The sequence below is a fragment of the Macrotis lagotis genome, chromosome 5 (assembly GCF_037893015.1).
Source record: "Macrotis lagotis isolate mMagLag1 chromosome 5, bilby.v1.9.chrom.fasta, whole genome shotgun sequence".
Taxonomy (NCBI): Eukaryota; Metazoa; Chordata; class Mammalia; order Peramelemorphia; family Peramelidae; genus Macrotis; species Macrotis lagotis.
This window is the reverse complement of record NC_133662.1, coordinates 215,683,685-215,707,117: the sequence shown is the minus strand read 5'-3', so window position 1 is coordinate 215,707,117 and position 23,433 is coordinate 215,683,685. Positions and strand designations below refer to the sequence as shown.

The following is a 23,433-nucleotide window of genomic DNA, read 5'->3' as shown; positions in this document are numbered from 1 at the left end:
CAACATTCTTATCAATATAATGTATAAAGAGATAGAGAGCATGCTTATCTACTTATGGGTAAAAAAAATCACCTGCACAAGGATACAAAGCAACATAAGTTTGTCTCAAAAAGATCTATGATTTTTAGTAGGAAACAGAAGCGAAAGACAATTTTAAAAACTAATGAAATCTTAGGATGTATTAAGAAAGCTATAATGTCAAATTCAGAAGAGGTGATAGTCCCATTATACTTTGCCCTGACCAGATATTTTATAAAACACCTACATGGCAGCCACTGTGCTAAGGCACTAAAGATAAGAAACAAAATAAATGCAGGTTGCCAGAAGTTTACATTCCATTGAGGGAGAAACAACAAATTATAAATACAAAATATATACAAAGTAATTTTCTGAGGGAAAGGCACTGAGAAATGAAACACAGAGGGGAGAAAGGCTAGAATCTTGAGTAGGTGGTAGTAATGCTTTGATAGATTCTGAAGGAAACTTGAGTTCTATGGGGTGGTGGTCAGGAGAATACACAGAACAAATTGTGCATAAAGTACTGATACAAGATATGGAATGTCTTGTATATGGGCTGTAAAACCATGAAAACAAGGATAAAACAAAGACTACAGACCTGTTTAGCATGAAGAAGAATCAACTTATCCATGGGGGGGGGGGGGCAGGGAGGTGGCAACCAGCATTAACACTGACATACAAAGACTAATGAGACTGGATCTTAGGATCTTAGGCCCAAAAGAGGGGAGAGGGAAATGGGAGGAAACAAGAGTAATCATCTATTCCCAGTCTGACACTGTGCTAAGGGTTTTATGGAAAGAATTTCACTGAATCATCACAGCAATCCCAAGAATCGGGTGCTAATGATTATCTCCACTTTACACCTGAGACTTGCCCAAGATCAGAGACAGTAACTGAAACTGAATTTGAACTCAGGTCTTCCTGACTCCAGACGCAGTGTATATCTACTGCACCAGAAAGCTGGAAAAAAAAAGGCAGAAGTTTCAGAGGTAGATTTCAGCTTAGTTTGAAGAAAACTTATTAAATGCTAACAGTGGAATGAGTTGCTTTAGAAAACTGTTTCCGGGGGCGGAGCCAAGATGGCGACAAGAGGGATTGAGTCTTAGGAGCTCTCTGATAAAAACTCATAAACTAAGGACTCTAACTAAACTTTCCAGAGACAGAACCCACAAAGGGTCCCAGTGGGGCAGTTCTCCTACTCAAGGTAACCTGGAAAAGAGCAGAAAGGCTCTGCTCCCTGGGGTCGGAGGGGCGGCCCGCCAGAGGGGTGGCCCGCCAGAGCCAAAGAACCTCAGCTTCCCGGAGGCAGCCCCAGGGCGCTGGGAGCCCCAGCCCACAGCAGCGGGGGAGTCTCCTGAGCTATACCCCGGGGAGCACCGGGCACAAAGTGGGGGAACAGTGGGGGACCTCTGCCAGAGCGAGCACATGGAGCCCAGCCCTCGGGGCACACAGGGAGCAGCTTGGTCTTTCTGAAGCCCAGACCTGGAAACAGAAGCAGGCACAGCCGGTAAGCAAGAGCCCCCAGGTCATGAGTCCATTGAGCTGAGGGAGGGAAGAGAAACTGCAGAGCTCTGTCCTCTGCCCCTGGAACAGGACTCTGGGGCTCTGACCACATTCAGATCCTGATCGCAGTCTAGGCCCCCCCATAGAACAACAGGACCCCCCCCCCCCACCTCGGCCCCGTGGCGGGGGGGTGGCGCTTATGGTCATTCACAGACCAGGAGGGAGGACAGAGCCTCACACACTGAGACCCTCGTGGGAATGTCCAAAAAGCTCAGGAAGCACCCCAAAACCAGGCCCAGGCTGGGAAAATGAGCAAGCAGAGAAATAAGAGGAAGACTATTGAGAAATATTTTGCAAATGAGCCCAAGAAGGATCAAAATACTCAGTCTGAAGATGAGGAAGCACAAGCTCCTGCATCTAAAGACTCCAAGAAAAACAGAAATTGGGCTCAGGCTATGACAGAGCTCAAAAAAGACTTTTGAAAATCAAATGAGGGAGTTGGAAGAAAAACTGGGAAAAGAAAGGAGAGATGCAGGAAAAACATGAAAATGAAGTCAGCAGCTTAGTCAAGGAAATCCAAAAAAATGCTGAAGAAAATAGCATGCTAAAAACCACCTTAGGTCAAATGGATAAAACAATTCAAAAAAGTTATTGAGGAGAAGAATGCTTTAAAAAGCAAAATGGGCCAGATGGAAAAAGAGATAAGAAAACTCTCTGAGAAGAAATACTTCAGACAAAGAATAGATTTCAGGGAGATTGATGAATTTACCAGAAATCAGGAATCAATACTTCAAAACCCCAAAAATGAAAAATTAGAAGAAAATATGAAATATCTCATTGAAAAAAACAATTGATATGGAAAACAGACTTAGGAAAGATAATTTAAAAATTATTGGAATACCTGAAAGTCATGATCAGGAAAAGAGCCTTGACATCATTTTCAAAGAATTGCTACAGGAAAATTGCCCTGATATTCTAGAAGCAGAGGGCAAAATAGAAATGGAGAAAATCCACCAATCCCCCAGAGAAAGAGATCCCAAAATACCAACCCCTAGGAATATTATAGCCAAGTTCCAGAACTCCCAAGTCAAAGAGAAAATATTACAAGCAGCCAGAATGACACAGTTCAAATATCATGGAGCTGCAGTCAGGATCACACAGGACTTAGCAGCAACTACATTGGAAGCTTGTAAGGCTTGGAATACAATATACCAGAAGGCAAAAGAGCTTAGAATGCAGCCAAGAATGAACTACCCAGCAAGGCTGAATGTCCTCTTCCAGGGAAAAAGAAGGACTTTCAATGAACCAGGGGAATTTCAAATGTTCCTTTTGGAATGGCCAGAGCTGAACAGAAGGTTTGATCTTCAGATACAGGACTCAGGTGAAGCATGGAGGTTGGAGGAGAAGGGGAAAACATGAGGGACTTAATGAAGATGAACTGCATGTATAGAAAAATGATACTGATAATATTCATATGAACCTTCTTAGTTAATAGAGCAGGTAGAGGGAGCTTTTATAGTTGAAGAACAGGAGAAAGCTGAATTCGAAGATAAAATATGGTGTAAAAATGGAGTCAATAGGAAAAAAAAGGGAAATGGAATGGGAGAAAGAAAGGAGAGGGGGAATAGTCCAAGATATTTCACATAATAAGATTTTTTTTATTACAATGAGCTATTGCAATGATATGGAAGGGGGGAGGCAAGGGGGAATGAGGGAACCTTTGCTCTCATCAGAGATGGCTAGGAGAGGAAACAGCAAATATACTCAATGGGGTATAGACATCTGGAGTAAGAAGGAGGGGGGGAGCAGGGGGAAGGGGTGGGGATGTGAATAAAGGAGGAGAGGATGGACCATGGGGGGAGAGTGGTCAGATATAACACATTTTCTTTCTTACTTCTTGCAAGGGGCTGGGATTGGATGGCCTGCCCAGGACCATAGGGCCAGGTGGATTCTGGGCCTAAGGGGCGGTATGGGGGCTCAGGGCTTCTTGGCCCCAGGACCAGGGATCTGCCTGCTGCGCCACTCAGCTACCCTACAGCAGAGTCAGAGTGAAAGGAGAGAGAAAATAGAGTACATGGTAGTGGAGAAATAAGAAAGGAGGGAGTTGCGATCAGCAATGGCAATGTTGGAAAAATATGGAAGTAACTTTTGTGATGGACTTATCATAAAGAATGAGATCCACCAGCGACAGAGTTGTTGGTGTTGGAACAAAGACTGAAGCACATTTTTGTTATTATTATTTGGGAGAGGGTGCAGGGCAAGTGGGGCTGGGTGGCCTGCCTGGGGCCACATAGCAGGGTTATCTTTGGGTGTCTGGGGCCGGATTTGGACCGAGGTGCTCCTGGCTCAAGGGCCAATGCTCTGTCTGCCACCCAGCCACCCCTACTATTATTACTATTTTATTTTATTTTGGGTCTTTTTTTCCCTTCTTTTTGGTTTTTGCAGGGCAGTGGGGATCAGGTGGCTTGCATGTCACATGGCTGGGTGATTGTTGGGTTTACAAGGCTGGATATGGACTTGGGTGCTCGTGGCTCCAGGGCTGGTGCTTCGTCCATTGCACCACCTGGCCATACCTACAATTATTACTATTTTTTTTATTTTAATTTTTTTATTTAATTTTTTAATTTGTTTGCTTGTAAATTAATGTAAAAAAACATTTGTACAAAATGAGAATAAAAAATAAATTTAAAAAAAAGAAGAAAAAAAGAAAACTGTTTCCCCTGTACTAGAGGTTTCAGAGACTGGGTGATCGGTGTTCTAAAGGCTGTGACCTGGATTCCATTAATAGGATATTAGATTTAGAATTTAGAAAGATCATTAGAGGCCATCTATCTAATCAAAGTTCCATATTTTACAAATGAAACTTTTACAACTGGAGACTAATTGGGTTGGACTTCTAAGATCCCATCCTACTCTTACAAAACTGTAACTTTATAAAAAACTCACACTGGGGGTGGCTAGGTGGCGCAGTGGATAAAGCACCGGCCCTGGAGTCAGGAGTACCTGGGTTCAAATCTGGTCTCATGACACTTAATAATTACCTAGCTGTGTGGCCTTGGGCAAGCCACTTAACCCCATTTGCCTTGCAAAAACCTAAAAACAAAACAACAACAACAAAAAAACCTAACACTGACATAACCACTTAGTGAAAGGAAAAAGACAACTTAAAGTCATTTCATCTTAAATAATGAAAATTGTGTTCAATCAAATGGGTTTCAGTTTTCTTTTACTTTAGTTTTAAAGGGTGCAAAGGGCTTGAAAGTCTGCTCATTTTTACATGCTTTATGCAACTACTTATGCAAAATAGGAAGTAGATTCCTTGAGAGCAGGGATATATTCTTTTGATCTTCACATCCCCAGCACCTAGTTTATTTGCTAAATGCCATGAGAAGACTGCTTTTTATGTCAAATGTTCACAGTCCTACTGAATACTTAAAATATCTGAACTGAATTCTGTTTGGGTCTCTAAAGATATTCTAATAAAGAAATGGAAAGAATTTGCTTGTGGTCTCACAATTTCTGACATTAAATCTTAACATATTTTTGAACACCTGAGATCATTTCATAGATAGAGAAAAAAACCTACAGCATTCAATTAACCTGGTCTTGACTTCAAATATTTTGTGCTGGAAACACATACCACTAAGAACAAGTAAAAGATGAACAGTTAACATGCCATATTTGTGAACCAGGAGACATGCTTTATTTGATTTTTATTTTTTTAAGAGATACAGACACATTGAATGGGGGCATATTTAAGGAATCTACAAGGGATTAGCTATCGTGCTGCAGAAATTGACTCAAAGACAGGCTTTTATTTCTGTACAGAGAAAATGATCTTTCTAATCCAAGCCTAAGGAAGAAAGGGTACTTCCAGAGAGACTTGAGGCAGGGAATGTAATTGGAATACTCCTGCAATAGTCCAGGCTGGAGGTAGTGAACTACAGGTACAATCAGGGGGCAGCTGTGTTTGGAGAGAAGGGAATGTAAGAGCAGGCTCTTGGTGAATGCTTGTTGATTGACTGATGAATGAATGAACAGAAACTTCTTGAAAGCACCCTGGGAATGATTCCCTAGTATTCTATGTTAGATACAAAGTAGATGTATACCAACTGCCAGATTGATACTCTGAAAAAAATTGATAAAATGAAAGACTGTTGATTTCATTCAAGTTGAAATCATTAACTTTAAGAAAACAAATGTAAAGGTATCAACTTCACTGACTACAGTATTCTTAAAGTAGGAGGAGTCTGAGAGCCAAGGAAAAATGAATCACAGATTCTCAAGGAAATAGGGACTTCAGAGGATTTCTTTCCAGTGTCAACCCTATACCAAATGTATAAATTTCCTTCATCTCTAACAGCAATAAACCATTTTAAAACTTCTAATGACAAAGGACTCCCTGGTTCAGACAGCAGTTCATTCCATTGATAGGGTATAAGATTTAGAATTTAGGATTGTTAGGGGTTATCTATCTAGTCAAGACTCCATATTTTACAGATGAGAAACTTATTCTCAAGGGAAGATGCAATTTAACCAAGGGTCGCATAGTAGTTAAGAAACAGATGTAAACCCAGGTCCTCCAATCTAAATTCCATATTCCTTCTCAATGTAATATTTAGAAATAGCTGTTAGAAAAGTCTTCCTCATATTGATCTCTCCATATTAACATCATGCTAGAAGTCAATCAACTGTTCATATCCTCTGGGCAAGTAGTTCCAGAAAGGTCATTACATATGAAAATATTTATAGCAATTCTTTGTGGGAGCAAAAAACTAAAAACAAAGTAAATGCCTGTGAACTAAAGAAAGGCTAAACAAATTTGTGAAGTATGAATAGAATGCTACTGCATCATAATTAAAAGTAAACTTGAGGGGGCAGCTAGGTAGCACAGTGGATAGAGCACCAGTCCTGAAGTCAGGAGTACCTGAGTTCAAATCCGACCTCAGACACTTAATAATTACCTAGCTGTGTGGCCATGGACAAGCCACTTAACCCCACTGCCTTGCAAGAACCTTAAAAAAAAAGTAAACTTGAGGCTTCACAGAAGCAAGGGAAGAGTTTTATGAATTTATGCAGAGTGAAGTACAATCAAAAGAACAATATACACAACAACAATAATTCTGTAATTGAAATCAACACAAAAAGGTATCTTACCTTGGGATAAATTGTAATGACCAATCATGGTCCTAGATGGTTTCAGCACCCAGCCAGTCCCAATTTAGATTCCCAAAAGAATCCTTTTCAAAACATCCACAAGGTCATGCAGTCCCTGCTAGATTTGAGTGGTGCAGTGGATAGAGAACCAGTCCTGGAACCAGGAGGACCTGAGTTCAAATCCAACCTTAGACACTTGACACTAGCTGTGTGACCTTGGAAAAGTCACTTAACCCTGATTGCCTCACATTCAGGGTCTTTTCCAGATGTCCCGATTCATATTTGGTCAATGAACTCAGATAACTCCAGAGAAGAAAGTGAAACTGATGACAGCACAGCCCCCCCCTCACTTAAATCCAATTCATGTGCATGTGGTCATCATCATTATGATCATCATGAAGGAGGATCTATTAAAACTGGGGGCATACTTTTCACTTTTAAGTTTTTGCAGACATTAAACTTCACCACCTCTTTGTAATTTCCATACACTGCTCCTAGCTTGGATTTCCAGGGTCCATCAAAACAAGCCTAATCCCACTTCCATCAAATAACCTTTCAAGTACTTCAAGACTTTGATCATCTCCCCCTCCTCCCTCCAGTCTCTACTGTACTCCAGAAGTCAAATAGGACAGATGATGAAAAAAACACTTCACTCCTCTCAATAGAGGAGTGCAAGATAAAAGAGGCAGAATGCTATATATACCACTAATAGAAGGATCAAACACAAAGCCACCTGCATGTGGCCCATGCACTCCCAGGTGCAACAGAAGCAAGTTAAAATACATTTGAGAAAGTGAATAAATAAAAAAAAACAGCAAGACAAAGACAACAGACATAGACAATTGACTTTAAAACTAAGTCAATAAATGTCCTACAGGAACCTTATGTATGGCTAATGGCCCTTGTTCTATTTGAGTATAAGACCATTGCTCTATAAGACTTGTTATCACTATGTCAGTTGGTTTTGCCTGGATTTTTGCTACTTTTGTTAAAAAGGAGAGAAGATATCAAGAATAACTGATATAATTTCTACATATTGATCCTCACTTTACCTAGACCCCAAACAATAATTCTAATCTTTCCATATGACAAGACATTCAAATGGTTGAAAACAGTTAACTCACTTCTATGCCTTCTCTAAGTTAAACATCTCCCTTAATGTTCCTATTTCAAGTCTCCTCATCTTTTTGCCTACAGGACCAGCTCTAGTCCATTAACAATAGACTCCTAAAATGTGTGACTCATAACTTAAAACAATACTCACAGATGTGATCTGACTAGACTGAGAGTGACACTATTATCTCCCTTCTTCTCAATAGTGTGCTTCAGTTAATGCAGCTTGAGAACACAATTTACAAAAAACAAAAACAAACAAAAAACAAAACCCAGAACACACTGTTGACTCTTATTGAGCTCAAGGTCAATTCAACAAATCCTGAGTCAAGTCTTCTTTATATGACCATCTGTCAATCTATATCTCTCCCAAACTGAAGTTATATAGCTGACTTTTAATACTAAATGCAAGACTTTACATTTATTACTATCAGGTTTCCAATCTTTTATATTTGGCCCTTCATTTGAACTTAACATATTTATAAATCTTGTCAACAAAGTATAAGTTTTATCTCTAAACTCAAGTTAATCATAGATTTCTAAGCATTCCATAGATGTCTAAGTCAATGAATAAATTTGTTAAATAAAACAACATTGTATAGTACTGAAAAACACTATTGGATCCAGAGTCAAAAGACCAGTATCTCTTTGTCATGTATATCTATCTAGTCAAGTCCCAAGGATGCTATTGGCTGTCTATAAGAAATCAATATGACAGATTTAAAATTAGAAGAGACCACAGACACCTCACTTTGCACTTGAAAAAATTCTTCCCATTACATCACATTGCCGCCACCCCCCCACTTTAACCATCCTCTGTGATAAATGCTTGAGAGCCAGAATGATGAAGGGATGAAAACACTGCACTTGGTGTCAGGAGAACCTAAATTCAAATCCTGCTTCTGATATTTATTAGCTATATAACTCTGGTAAATCACTTAACTTCTATATTCCTACCAATTTCCTCATCTATAAAATGAAGGTTGGATTCAAAAGTCTCTAAAGTTCTCTTTCCACTAAAATATCTACTGTAAAATATCTACAATATGGACATAGATAAAATCAGGATTAAAAAAAACAAAAATCAAACACTGCTTGACCCCCAGGTAACATATAACCCATTGAGTGGAGAAGGTTGTGGGTACAACTGCATCAAAGCAGAGCAACAAGTAAAAATCTGCTTAAAGAAAACACTGCAAGAAATCCAAATCTAAGCAAAGTTATCTCAAGTTTATTTAAGAATGGAATTGAAAGGATAACAAACAGAAAAAAAGTGGAAAGATTTGCAAAGACTTTTATAACAAAGATCAGTGGAGCCACCACAACAAAACTTTAACATCATAGCCCTGTAGGTAGGTAGAAATAGCACTAAAGAGAATAAAGAAAGGAAAAGCAAGCAATGTAATTGTGAGGGTACTAAGAGATCAATTCAGAAGGCATCTGAAAGAAAGGATACCAAAAACAGAAGAATTTTTGGATTTTATTCATATAAAAGAGACAGAGAAAAACAAGTCTGTGGAAACATCAACTGCAGACATATATGCTTACTTTCACATCAATATAAAACTTTTTTATCTCATTTACACATACATCAAGAACATCCTTGATAGAAGAAAATCTATACCATCACACAAGCTACTAAAAAATGTTAAGAACGTAAGCTTCTACTGGACTTGTTGGTTGATTATAAAAACAGTCTATTATTTAGAAGAAAATTATATTGTCTTTAAGACTGTCTCTTCCATTTATACATCAAACTCATTCAAAAAGCAGCTGATCGGGGCAGCTAGGTAGTACACTGGATAGAGCACTGGCCCTGGAGTCAGAAGGACCTGAGTTCAAATTCGGCCTCAGATACTTAATAATTACCTAGCTGTGTGGCCTTGGGCAAGTCACTTAACCCCATTGCCTTGCAAAAACCTAAAAAAAAAGCAGCTGATCAAAAATATCAGGAGCACAAGACAGAGAAACTTATGCTTGCCAAAGGTATTCTCCATCATGATGGGGGGACCCGAGACAGATTACTAGATAAAGGAGGCTACTCTGTGGGTAGTGAGATCCTCTAGATGTTCCTACTTGCTTTTCATATCACACTAGTTGCAGCAAGTCTTGAAATACTGCTTCCTGGAATAGATCTGTATACATTCAAGAGATCTGGTTTAACTTTCCATACAGGAAAAACTGATGAAGTGTATCTATTGTCCAGATAATAACAGGGAGGCGTATGAACACCTTAGAGAGGTTGCCCATTAGAGTATGTATATTGTGTGTACAACTTTTGCAGAGAAGATGCTTACCTATACTGGTGGAAGAAGTTTCTCACTGGGAACTCCTCCACCTCTTGAAACCACAGGTCGTGTGTGTGTGTGTGTGTGTGTGTGTGTGTGTGTGTGTGTGTGTAACTGACAGTTAATACAATGGACAATTATCTGGATCCAGAGTTAAGAGGAGGAGAATGGGCTGGATTGTCTTCAAGATATTGTAAAGCTCCTTTAATGACCACAAACATTTCAGGAACAAAGGCATAATAACTTTTTAATACAAGTTTTCTATTGGTATTGTTCTTTGATATGGTCATGAAATTTCTACAAATTGAAAATAAGTATTGCTCTCAGAGACACAGAGAAGTACATGTTAGACCTAAGTGTGTTGCAATTTTTAACCAAAATTTGAAAATGCAGAATTTCAAAGTATAGAAGTAAATGATGTCATCAAGGAATATATGATCAAAAAAGATGAACTAGTCACCTAGTAAGGAATAAAAGGCAAACAAATCAAGTGTTCAAGTGGTATCCTTGCAATGTCAAGAGAAAGCGGTAAAGGCCTACAGCACATCAGGGATGCTTCTTGTAATGAACTTATGTGAACACATGAATAAGAACTGCACAGGACAGACAGGATGGGTAATCTGCAATCTGTGCTGCATCCAAACCATCCAAACTAAGGAGATCATAGGACCATTTGAGTATTATACATAGTTTTATGAAAAACTGTTAAGTGTCTTACAGAAATACACAAATGCTATGTCGATAGCAGTTCCAATTTACTCCAACAGCATATGTTAGCAACAGGGGATTGAAAGACAACAAAACTAACAAATGTCTACCTTCAAAAAACTTACATTGTAGGAGAGGGATACAACATGGTTTCAGATTAAGTATCTACAAGAAACACCAAGCTTTAACAAATAAAGGAATCAACAATGTTTTATAATAGGAGACGGCATCAGAGTTGAGTCTTAAAGGAACTTTTCACATATTTTTTAAATGATTTTACATATTGACTAATGATAATCTTTTTACTATAAAACTATCAACTTATTATCTTTATTACATTGCATGTCAACACAATAAATTCCCATCATCTACAATAACAAAAAAGTTCACTAACTATAAATCTTCAGATTATAATCTTTAGAAAACAGTTCTATTGTTTTTTTTTTCCCTGGGGCAATGAGGTGGCACAGTGGATAATGCACTGGACCTAGTCAGGAAGACTTCTCTTCCTGAGTTCAAATCTGATCTCCCATCTCCCATCTATGTGACTCTGAGCAAGTCACTTCACCTTGTTTGCCTCAGTTCCTCACTTGTGAAATGAGCTGAAGAAAGATAAGGCAAATGACTCCAATATCTGCCAATAAAACTCCAAATGAGATCATGAAGTCATAAATATGTTTTTACTAAAAATAATTTCCAAAAAGATCCATTTCAACTAAAGTTGTTTTTTAAAAAAAGACAGTTTTCATGACACAATATTTTTTGCAGATTAATAATGCAGATTTAATGATAACTCGTTAACTTGAAAGTTCGGTCACTGTTACTTCTGAATTTTGACTGCACTAATGATAACTCACGTTTACATAGCACTTTAAAATACATATGAGGGGCAGCTAGGTGGCACAGGGGATAGAGTCAGGAGGACCTGAGTTCAAATGTGACCTCAGACACTTAATTACCTAGCTGTGTGACTTGGGTAAGTCACTTAACCCCACTCCCTTTCAAAAAACCCAAACAAACCAAAATACATATGAGTGTTTATATGTATACATTTACTTGACAACCTTGAGAATAGATAATACAAGTTCCGTTATGTTCAGATCTCAAAGGAGAAAATGACTGGTACAAAATGATACTAAAATAGTTAAGTGCTTAAGGCTTGGTTTTCTGACTCCAAGTCAATGTCCTCTTTCCTTTCCATCATGTTAGCTCTGCTTACAAGATGAGAGACTATCCTTTCAAGAGTAAAAAAAAAAAAAAACAAGTCAGATGCTGTATTCCAAAGTCTGATAGGCTTATTTATCCCTAAATTGTTTTTTTTTAAGTTGCATTCTAAAATCAAAAGCATTCAATAAAACTCCAAGTGGATCTCTGCACAGTCAGAAAGCAAAAGGTAGTCAATACTGCTCTAACAGAAAGTGTCACACAAGAAAATTATTTCACTGCATACATGTTCAAACAGAACAATAAAAGTTCATGTAAACTAAACTGAAACCATATAAAGAAAGGAAAAAAACAGAAGTCAACTCTATTTTGTAAAACTCTCTGCTCCTACCTTATAGGCGCATTATATTCAGATGTAGGGGGAAACCCCCCCCAACAATTATGAAAACAATGTTTGGCAAAATTACCAAAATGCATTTTTGCTGCCATACACCTTTTTCTCTTATTAGAGAACAGTGTGACAATGGGAAGAAGAATTTGAATAAGAGTGGAAAAATGATTAAGTATGAGCAATTCCGCAAAGAAATTTATTCATATTAAACAATTAAAATGACAAACAAGAGGAAAAAAATCCTTTCTCCATAGTATGGCATATACAGAAAAGCTTATGCTCAGATTAAGAATATTATTATAGCAAAATTAAATTTTTAATATCACTTTTCAAATAACTAGAAAAAATTTGCTGTAAGATTTAAATTTTCTAAAATTCTAATCTTCTAAAATGAGTCCACAGTAATTACTGCTAAAGAACAGTGTGGGTGTGCCCCAAGGCTGTCATGGGCCTTGTCCCTTTTTATTCTATATGCCATATAACTTGGTGATCTCATGAACCCCCATGAGTTCAATTATTACTTCTAGGCAGATGATTCTTAGACCAATCCAGCTCTTACCTCTTTCCTGACCTCTAGTCACTTACCATCAAGTGCATCTTGGATATCTCAAATGGGATATCCCATGGGCATCTAAAATTTACTATGTTCAAAACAACTCATAATTTTTCCTCCGAAGCGTCTCATTTTTTTTCCTAACTTCCCAATTATTGTCAAGGTCATCATTGTCTTTACAGTCACCCAGCATCACAACCATATCACCCCTTGATTCCTCATTTACATGTACCCCAAATATTTAATCTGTTGCCATAATTACCTTCACAACATCTAGTTATATTATCAGCCCTTCTCTCCATTTATACAACCAGGTCTTCATCAACTTACTCTAAGACTTCTGCAACAGCCCCGGATGCTCCTCCCTGACTCAAGCTTCTCCCCACTCCAGTTGCCAAAATGATTTTCTAGAAGGATAGGTCTGACCATATTAGCCCTCTACTCAATAAATTTCCAAAGTTTCCCTATCACCTCTAGGATCAAATATGAAACCCTGTAGCTTTTACTCCTTTTCAAATTCAGTGCCTTCCTACCTTTCCAGTCCTCCCACCCTTCCTCTCCTCCCATGAAGCCACACTTGCCTTGTTGCTATTTCTCCCCCACAACATTCCATTTCTCTATTCCAGGCCTGTATACTTGTGGTCTCCAATGCCTGAAAACCTCTCTCTCCAAACCTCAGCCTTTTGGTTTCCTCTAGCTCAAATCCAACCTTCCAAAAGAGTCCTTTGCTGGGAGGCCCTACTCCTAAAACCTCTGTGTAAATAGTCGTTTGTACTCTGTTTTTACCAATAGAATGTGAGCTCTAGAGAGAAGGAACCCGGTTTCAGCCTTTCCTTATATCTCCTGCATTAAAGCAGTACTTCACACTTAATAAGCACAAAACTTGTTGAATGAAAAGTAAAAGGATTTAATATACATCACAGTGGATGGTGCAAGGAAGGTATAGAGGAAGAAAAAAGTTCACATAAGACCTTATTCACACTTAAGAGCAATGGGACCAAATCTCATCATTGAGATAGTGAATGTATAAACCCTTTGTAAACAGTTAAATTATAATGAAATTCAGAGTTAACTGAGTTGATTATTTTAAGTTGAAAAAAAGATTTTAAAACAATAAAAATGAATCATTCACTAAAAGCCAATCTAAGTTCTAATACTAACATCATAACTACTGCTACCACCTTAGCCATAATATTTGAGGTTGTCTCTAATAAGCCCATTTTGGAACTTTAAAAATAGAATTCATGGCAAAGATTCAGTCAGAAGAATGAAAAATCAGTATTTTTCAATTTCATGTGTTAAAAATAGTTAAGTCTTTGCTATTGTTTGAGGTTGTACATACAGGAAACTTGTCTGTTAAAGAGTAGTCACATTTACAGATGAATTTTTAATATTACTGAGATTACGGTGAATGATAGATTTACTCTCCAGATTATACTCTCAACAAATCTGCAATAACAATCTGAAACATTAAAGTAGTGGTTGCTACTAATGAGCTACAGTCTTACAAACTGTGTTTTGGGTTTTGTTGAAACCTTAAAAACGTAGGCCCAATTTTTCTGATCTATTTATTTTATAAATACTTATCTACTTAAGTTAAAGTTGAGTTCTATCATAAAAGATCATTTTTACAACCAACACATACAGCATAACATTTCCTGTTTTAGTTCCACCTTAAAAACCACTAAATTGTGTGGGCACATACCAGTCACATTCATGTATTCAAAGTGTCTTTGATAATAACAAAACTGTAGTCTATAACAATCCTCATTATATAAATTGAATTATAAACCTGAGATTTTGTTTGTGTCATATAAGATATTGCAAGTATAACACAATATAAAAGCATATTTAATTTACAGATTATTTTTACCATTACACATTACCAACACTTTGATATGAACTTTATACTAAATGGCTTTAATGGTGACAAATGTTGGAAAATCAGAGTAATTTTAACTATGTAACTTTACTGCCTGAATATATAAAGGAAATGATAAACAGAAAAACATTCCAAATCATTAACTAACTTATTTACTGATGGGGAAACTTAGTTTCATAAAACATCTTAAATTCCCTGAATGCATACCACATACCTCTGAAAATTATATGAACTGGATTATTTTTGAATGCTTATAAAAAGCTCAATATTTCCTGTTTTAACTCCACCCTAACAACAACACACTTTTCTTTTGATTTTCTCAGTTTCTGAGTGAAAAGAATCAGGATAATAGCCATAAGTTTGGGCTGGTACCAGTGTATGATACTAAATGAAGTCAAGTTCTATATTTGGGTCAATTAAAACTATGTAAAAAAAAAAAAGAAAAAATATTCCCCAGACACAAAGTGAATTCCTACCCTTGATCTGATAGCTCAGAAATGTATGCCAAGATGAGAATCTGAAGATGGTTCAGTGTAAATCCATCACCAGTATTACAAAAATTTTAAATTCGTGTCTAACTAAAAGTGGGTCAGTAGTGTCACTGAAAGAAAGGTTAAACACATAAGGCATATTAAGATAATATTAAAAACAAAATTAATGCCTGTTTGCTAACCAAAAGTCTCACATGCTGAGGAGGGAAATAAGGGCACCTCAACCCTAAATATAAATACACACAGACATATCTAACTATAGATATAGTCTGTAATATGAATCATTTTTAATAATAAGATGTGAAATTTGGCCTTCCCTATGTCAAAACAGCAAGATGATGGCATAATTCAATTCTTAGAAATGTCACATTTACTTTTTTTTTTTGGCAAGGCAATGGGATTAAGTGATTTGCCCAAGGTCACACAGGTAATTATGAAATGTCTGAGGCTGAATTTGAACTCAGGTCTTCCTGACTCCAGGGCCGGTGCTCTATTCACTGCACCACCTAGCTGCTCCCATCACATTTACTTTAAAAAAAAACACACACACACACATATGAAACCTATTGGTTAATTAAAGTAGGTATGTTAATTCTCAATTTAAAATATACTTTATGGGGTGGCTAGGTAGTGCAGTGGATAGAGCACCGGCCCTGGAGTCAAGAGTACCCGAGTTCAAATCCAACCTCAGACACTTAATAATTACCTAGCCCTGTGGCCCTGGGCAAGCCACTTAACCCCATTTGCCTTGCAAAAAACCTAAAAAAAAAAATACTGTAACACTTAGATACATTTCTGATCATGATTGTATGCTTCTCTTACTAGTTGAGAATTTGGCCAAGTGCATATGTACAATGTTATAGAGGGTGCTTCAGATGCTTATTATGACTTTAGACTATGACTGAGGTATCTTAAAACTTTTGAATTCTATGAATTTATGATTTTTATTCAAGATTTTAGAACTACAAAAGTTCTTACAATGGTAAGGATAAAACCTGTATCACTTCTATAAACTAAAATTTCAGAGGCAGTTAATATCTGACAATTTTAACAATAATTGTTTGATTCCCCCCCCCAAGCAATTTGAGACTTCATTGGAGTAGAGCAAACACACAGCTACATTCTGCCCAAACAGATTAAACAAAAAAATAAAAATAAAAATACAATAAAACATTGGTAATATTTTATTTTAAAAACCAAGTCAACCTGGCACCTGCAGGGAGCCTTAGGTGGTATAGTTTAGTGTCCTCTCCCCACCTTTTATTTTGAGTTTGACATCATTTATTTAGAGAAAATGACTGGGGGGGGGGGACTCTCACAAGATACAGACAGGAATTCCCAATTCCTGCCTAATTGGGGTCTTTAATTTTTAAGAACTGCCTAGGGCAGTGAGATGTTAAGTGACTTGGCCAAAGTCACAACAGCTAGTATGGATTCCCAACCATAAGGTTGGTCCTATGATGGTGCCTCTAAGTGCAAAAATGTATAATTCAAAGGTGAGTTTTCACAATAATAGTATAATTTATCTTTAAAAAGAAAAATACAGGACTGTCAGTCTTAAGATTCTAAAAGTACAATACAAAACCTCAGAAATTATACAAATTGCAAATGACAATAAAATCTTTCCTTCTTTAAAGACCACACATGAAAAATTAAATGTGGAATTTTGTATATAATTTTCTCATATAAAGTAGATGTTTGTTAGAATTTTAAATTTCCAATTAGTATTATCAGTCTTTGTCCAAAAACAGAATGTAATAATGTTGCAATGGCTCCCTATGAACTCCAGAATTCAGTTTAAATTGCTGCTTAGCACTCAAGGCCATTCACAAGCTGGAAAAACCTCCTGTTATATTCTTCCCCTTCAACTACTCTATGCATCTACCAGGATGTTCTCCAGTTACTCCTTATGCCTGATGTGTCCAACTCACCCTTTTCTGCTGATAGAATTCTTATGTCCTTTAAAGCCTAACTAACTCATTTCCTACCTCTTCAAGAGGTTTTGGAAGAGTTCCACAATGGCCCATTCCCTTTTTAGTCCTCAGAGTTCTTTATTCACCCTTTTATGAGGGCAAAAGAATTCTGAACTTGGATTTAAAGGGGGGAAGAAAAAGAGTGCTGATCTTGACTTTTTTTTAGTAGCTGTGTGACCAAAGGCAAGTCACACAACTTCTCTCAGTATTAGTACAAAGTATAATGCATTATTTCACAAGCTAATTATAAAGAGCAAATGACAATATATGTCAGAGTGCTTTTGGCAAGGCAGGGTGTTGGAAGTCAGAAAAACCCAGGTTCAAATCCCACATAATGATACTGTGTGAGCACACAGAAGTCCCATGCAAATTTTTGAAAATATACTTTGGGAGAGGGAGAGAAATCAGAAAGAGAATGATGAAGAAGGTAGACTAAGGCACAAAGAAGAGGTAGAGATTATAAAAGGAGAACAGTCTATGCAAAGAAGACTGAAAGGGAATTTCTATCTAGGAGATAATAATTAGGCCAAGTTGACTGGAAGGAAAGGGTAGGGATGGGATATGAAATCAGACAGTTTGAAGTCAGCATGTTAAAGAGTTTCATCCTTATTAAGGGGCCACTAAGGCTTCCTGCACTGCGATGTGCGGTCAGATGTATGCTTACGCATGATATCAAAGCTAACAAATTATACCAATCAGTTGAAGTTGTATACCAAAAAAGACATCACTGCTTGCCACTTCCATCTGAACATGGCAGTAGGAGGAGTCAGAAAGATAGATTCTAGCCTGGAGCCTAATGCTTATGACCTGTGTGACCCTGGGAAAAGCAACAAACTCTCCGAGCCTCAGTTTCATGGTCCAGGTCACTTCCATCTCCAAAGTACTATCATTTCAACCCTACTTTAAAGTAGGGTCAAACATTTCAACATGTTGAGACACACCAAACCCCCAAAAGAATAACCGCGTTAAAACAAAAGGTATTCATTTCAAAACTGGAAAACCTGATACTGACCAAGAGGAGCTTGAGGACTAACTTGGTAGTTATTCTATGAAGATAAGTCAGGTAGCCATTCTCTACAGAGAAAAGAAAAACGACAAACACCCACCCTCACGACTTCTGAACAGGAAACCCAAGGAAAGTTTCCAAATCCTGTTTCCAGCAGCTCCTCTCCTCAGCACTCTGAAAAGTAGAGGCCTTACATTTAGAGCTAAAGGGCCAGAATGACATGCTTAGGGGGTCAGAATAAAGAAAAGGGAAAATGACACCGTCACACGCTATCTAACCTGTAAAGTTGTACCCTCCTCAAGAAAATGCATTTATTTGCTCACATCCAGGGACGAGCCCCGCAAACGTCCCCCTTCCGCTCCGCTCCAACCCCAACTTCTTCCCATAAGAGGGCAAAAAGCGATCTGCAATCCGTCCCTAACAGGTGTGCAGACCCCGGCCCCCAAGGAAGGGGGTCTTCTCCAAGAACGGTGCATCCCAAACTTTGCCCTCCACCGGAGTGGGTGCATCTGCCCTCGCAGCTCCTGCTCCGGCCGCACTATCTGCTGGGGAGTTGGCAAGGGGCAGCTCCGGCTTGACAGCACTCCCGCCCCGGCTGCCCGGGGGGCTCCGAGGGGGCGCGAGGTGGCAGAGCCGGGGAGCCCCCCCGCCGGGCTGGACCGGCACCAGGGTGGCGGCTCCGTGCCCGCCCCTTTCCGGGCCGGCCCGTCCGGGCGTGGCTGCCCGCGGCGGCGGCGGCGGCGGCGGCGGCGGCGGCTGCGGGGCCTCCCGAGGGCCGCCCCTCCCGGGCCCGCCGCCGCCGCGGGGCGAGGGCGGGGGAGGGGAGCCCGGGGCGGCGGGCGGACCGCAGCAGGCGCAGCCGGCCCCGCGCCCCAGCCTCTACTCACCCCCGGTCCGGCGCCTCCTCCTCCTCCTCCTCCGCCGCCTCCTCCTCCTCCTCCTCCGCCTCCTCCTCCCCCTCGGCCGCGGGTCCTGCTCCGGCTCTGCGCGGCGGCGGCGGCGGGGCGGCCTCGGGAGCGGCGGCGGCGGCGGCAGCGGCGGCCTCGGGAGCGGCGGCGGCGGCCTCGGGCCCGCGCACGCACGCACGCACGCGCGCGCCTGCCCCTTCCTCCGCCCGGCCGGGCCCCGCCCCGCCTGCGCGCGCCCGCGCTCGGCCCCGCCCCCGGCCCGGGGCCCGGAGCCTTTAAAAGAGCCGCGTGGAGGCTCCGGGAGGAGGCGCGGGAGCCGCGGGCCGGGCGCCAAGGAGGCAGGGGCGAGGTCCGGGAGACCCGGGCCGAATGCCACTCACCAGCTGTGCCGCCCCGGGACCCCCGGGCAGAGTGGCCCGTGAGCTCAGGAAGAGCGGGACGCGCACGCCGCATGCCAAGCAAGTGCGCTCCTCACCGCCATCCTGGACGCGCTCAGCACGGCCACTTGAAGATGAAGAAACTGAGGCAGAAATACAAGTTGTCTGTCTGCGGCCCAGGAGAGGAGGCGGGCCCGAACTCGCGTCCTAACGACGGCTCCATCACTCTTGCCTCCGCACCTTAGCGGCCAGGTGTCAGGTGTGCTGCACCCCGTGGCACAGAGAGCACCGGCCCTGGAGCCGGGCGGACCTGCGTTCCACTGCAGCCTCGGACACTTCATAATCGCCTAGCCGTGTGGCCATTGCCTTGCAAAATCATTTAATAAATAAGTAAACAAACAAATAAATCAATAAACTGGATTACTTTCTGTCTTCTCATGTCCAATTTCCCCTTGAATCATACTCAAAATAGATTAACACCACTCCTTTACCATTTACCCCTCCAACTTCTAAGTCCTCTTCTTTTCCTTTTTTTTAAAGATTTTGAGTTTTACAATCCCCCCCCCCATCTTACTTCCCCCACCCCATCCTCTTCTTTTCAAAGCTCATATCAGTTGCCACCTACTCTTTGAAGCCTTCCTTGACTCTCTCACAGAAATATCCCCGTTTCTGAGAAAATACAACAAATTAACCAACAATCAGGAAGATAAAAATCCAAGTTAAAAAAAAAAAAAGGCTTGCCCTCAGGAAGTTTACATTTTAATCAGGGAGGTCAACACTTAAAAAGAACTTGAGGTTCCCACCTTGGAGAATGCAGAGGAACTCTACCCTGGGAGGAGGCTTAAGAAGATAATTAAACTGAAATATAGAGGCAAAGTCTGAATAGGAAGTGCAGTTGGTCTAGAAAGTGAAAGGTGACCTCTTCCCAAATTTCCTAGGCCATTGACTGTTGGATTCTCTGGTACTTAACTTACTCTCCCTTAGAACTCTTTGATAGAAAACAGTTGAATAGAACCCTAAAGGAAAGAGAAAGGGTAGGAAATGAAGAGGGCAGGGAGGGGAGAGTTCTGAAGAAAGCTGAAAATGAAAGAAAAAAAAATAAGGAATGGGAGGAACGGGAAGGGACTAGCTCTAAGATCTTTCAGTTTTAGTTTCTGTGAGATAAAAGGGTTGGTCTATTCTAGATTATGTCTAAGGACCCCTCCAACGGTACATGATACTGGAAAAAGGAAGGTCTTTGAAAGAGATAGTTGAAGCCAGAGGTTCCATACTCATCTCCATGCAGATATGGAACTTTTCTGTGACTTGATATACAAGCTTTAGGAGGTTTCCCTACCATTAAAAATAAGATTTGACACTAAATCCAGTATTCTCTCCACAATACAAACTCTTCAATAATAAAAAGACAATCTGTGAAAAAGATCACTCTTATCTTTCTGCATGTAGTAATAGTAACTGTCAACTTTTATATAGTCCTTCTACATACAAGCCTCATTTAATTGTCATAATAATCCTAATCAGGTTGGTAATGCAAGTATTTTTATTCCCATTTTACAGATTAGGAAACTAAGGTTTAGAGAATTTACAAAAATTGCATGAGGTTATGATAACTGGAAAGTAATAAGCACTCTAAGTCTGATCTGACTCCTGTTTCCATGCTCTTTCACCCAGAACACAGCTCCCTCAAACATTTGGTAAGAGTGTGTTTCCTCTATGAGTCTTAACTAAATGAATAAATGATTTGTTGATATTAGGTCTTCTAGAAATGGGATTAGAGTGGGCAAAATTGCCTCTTGAAGGAGTCCATCCAAATCCAGGGACTATATTAGATGCCTGGCAAAAGTCACTTGAAAGTTTGGGGAGAACCTTCGTGCTTCTCCCAAGATCTTTGTACCCTTGTGTCCTTTCACATTTCAACTCCCAAGTTCCTCTTTCAGTTCCTCTGAATGTTAGCAAATTGATCCTTAGTCCCACTTTAGTGTCTGACACATCTGTGACAACTAACTAAAGGACTGAGGAGATCCCATATCCCACTGTCCTAACACTGATTCCAATAGCAATGAGAAACAAAGAGAAGAAAGATCAAAGAGGCAAGGAAAAAATTTCTAAAGCTTAGAACTGGCCAAAAAAAAGTAGAATGATTTACCTTGAGAAATGGTACGTTCTTTCTCCTTGAAAATCTGCAAATAGACAGGACCACCATTTGTTGAATATGATATAATTCCTTTCAAATGTGAGTTGGACAAAGTATCCTTTCAACTCTAAAAATTCCATGATTCTGAGAAAGTCTCTACCTGGTCTTGGAGAAACTTTCCTTTGTCATAAAGCTTGAACTACTAAAGAAGGTAGACAGCTAATGTTATTATTTTTCTTCCGGCAGCTTTTTGAGAATTTCTACCAAATGTTTCTCAGATCCTTAGGGGACCTGTCATCTTAGATGAAGCCAACTAGAGTGAAACTGGCAAGAGGGAGAAACTCATTTTTAAAGCATTAAGGTTGTAACACAAATCAATTTTTAAAAGAAGATCTCCATGCAATTTCATTGTTGCTTTTTAGTCATTTTCACAATTTTTTTCACATTTTCACATGTCTGACTCTTTGTGACCCCTTTTTGGATTTTCTTGGCAAAAATACTGGAGAAGTTTGTCATTTCCTTCTCTGGTTCATTTTGTGGATGAGAAAACTGAGGCAAACAAGGTTAAGTGACTTGCCAAAGGTCATGATGCAGATTTAGAAAATATTTTCAGAACTAGTGGCTTCATTTCCTCCTGTAGAACAAGAATAAAGTTCCTTTTCAGAGCCAAGTTAGAACCAGCATTTTAATTGGGAGATTAGCTTGTATCTGGAAGAGTCAAAACCAGGATAGGGTAACTGAGTTTTATCCAGGGTGCTGAAATTTAGAAGGGCACACTTTTTCCCCTTGGTGTTTTCTGGCTGCCTCAAAGTCCTCTCCTAGTCCTATGCTTCAGAATGTGGCATCATTTTTTACTCTTTCCCAGGACCACAGAGGAAGCCACTATGCCTTCTCCAACCAACCTTATCTTGCAATTCCTCCTGGGTGTTGTAGAGTTTGGGGGTGATTTGGGTGTCATTAGCTGGGCTAAACAAGCCCAGTCCAGACTCTCTGAGGCAACAGGCTTCCCTTCTTCTCAGCACAACTGCACCTGACCTTGATTTGATTGGTAGGGAGAAAAGTCTTGTGTGGGGTTATTGAAGGTCAATGCCAGATAGTACAGGATACTAAAGATTTCCCATAGATCAGTCTGTAGCTTCTTTCACAATAGTAATAGATGACTTTTCTAACCCTAAATCTATGACCCTATGAAATGTTTATTATGTAGGAACTCAGGAAAATACACTAAAAAACCTTTGTGACCCATAATACCCATGAAGAATCTAATGAATAACACTTATGGACCATAATCCTTATGTAAAGTCATGATAAGGCTCATGTGATTCTACCTTATATGTAAGACAACCCTTGGACAGTAAAGTTGTTAGCTTTCAAATTTTTAAAAGGCTGAGCAAAGCACCAAAGAGTAAATTATTGAAGCTCTTTCTATATTTCCCCAATGAGAAGAATAATGGAAAACCTGACAGGAAGGAGGTTGGAAATAGACTGTGACAGGCTTTAAATGCCACACAAAGGAATTATATTTTATCCTAGAATCAATAGAAAACCACTGAAGCTACTTGAGTTAGGAAATATCATGGTCAGTTCTATGTTCTAGGACTATAAAATTAGAACTTGATTAGACGATGATCTGGAAAGGAAAGAAAAACTGGGAAGGCGGGGGGATCAAGTAGGAGGCTACCACAATAGTCCAGGTTGAATGGTGTGGAAGGTCTAAGCTAGGATGATAGTCTTATGGGTGGACAGAAATGGACAGATTTTGAGATA

General features: G+C 39.7%; 1 protein-coding gene across 2 annotated transcripts in view; it reads right to left on the bottom strand.

Moving 5' to 3' along the window:
• RAP1A (RAP1A, member of RAS oncogene family) overlaps positions 1–19,225 on the bottom strand; it is an 80,917-nt gene extending 61,692 nt beyond the window's left edge. The window contains exon 1 of one of the 2 annotated variants that reach the window (XM_074188431.1): positions 19,135–19,225. The gene's annotated coding sequence lies outside the window, so the exon portion shown is untranslated. Of the gene's footprint in view, positions 1–18,347; positions 18,472–19,134 lie in introns of those variants that run through there. The other variant, XM_074188430.1, reaches the window with a different exon arrangement.
• Between the last annotated feature and the right edge of the window lie 4,208 nt (positions 19,226–23,433).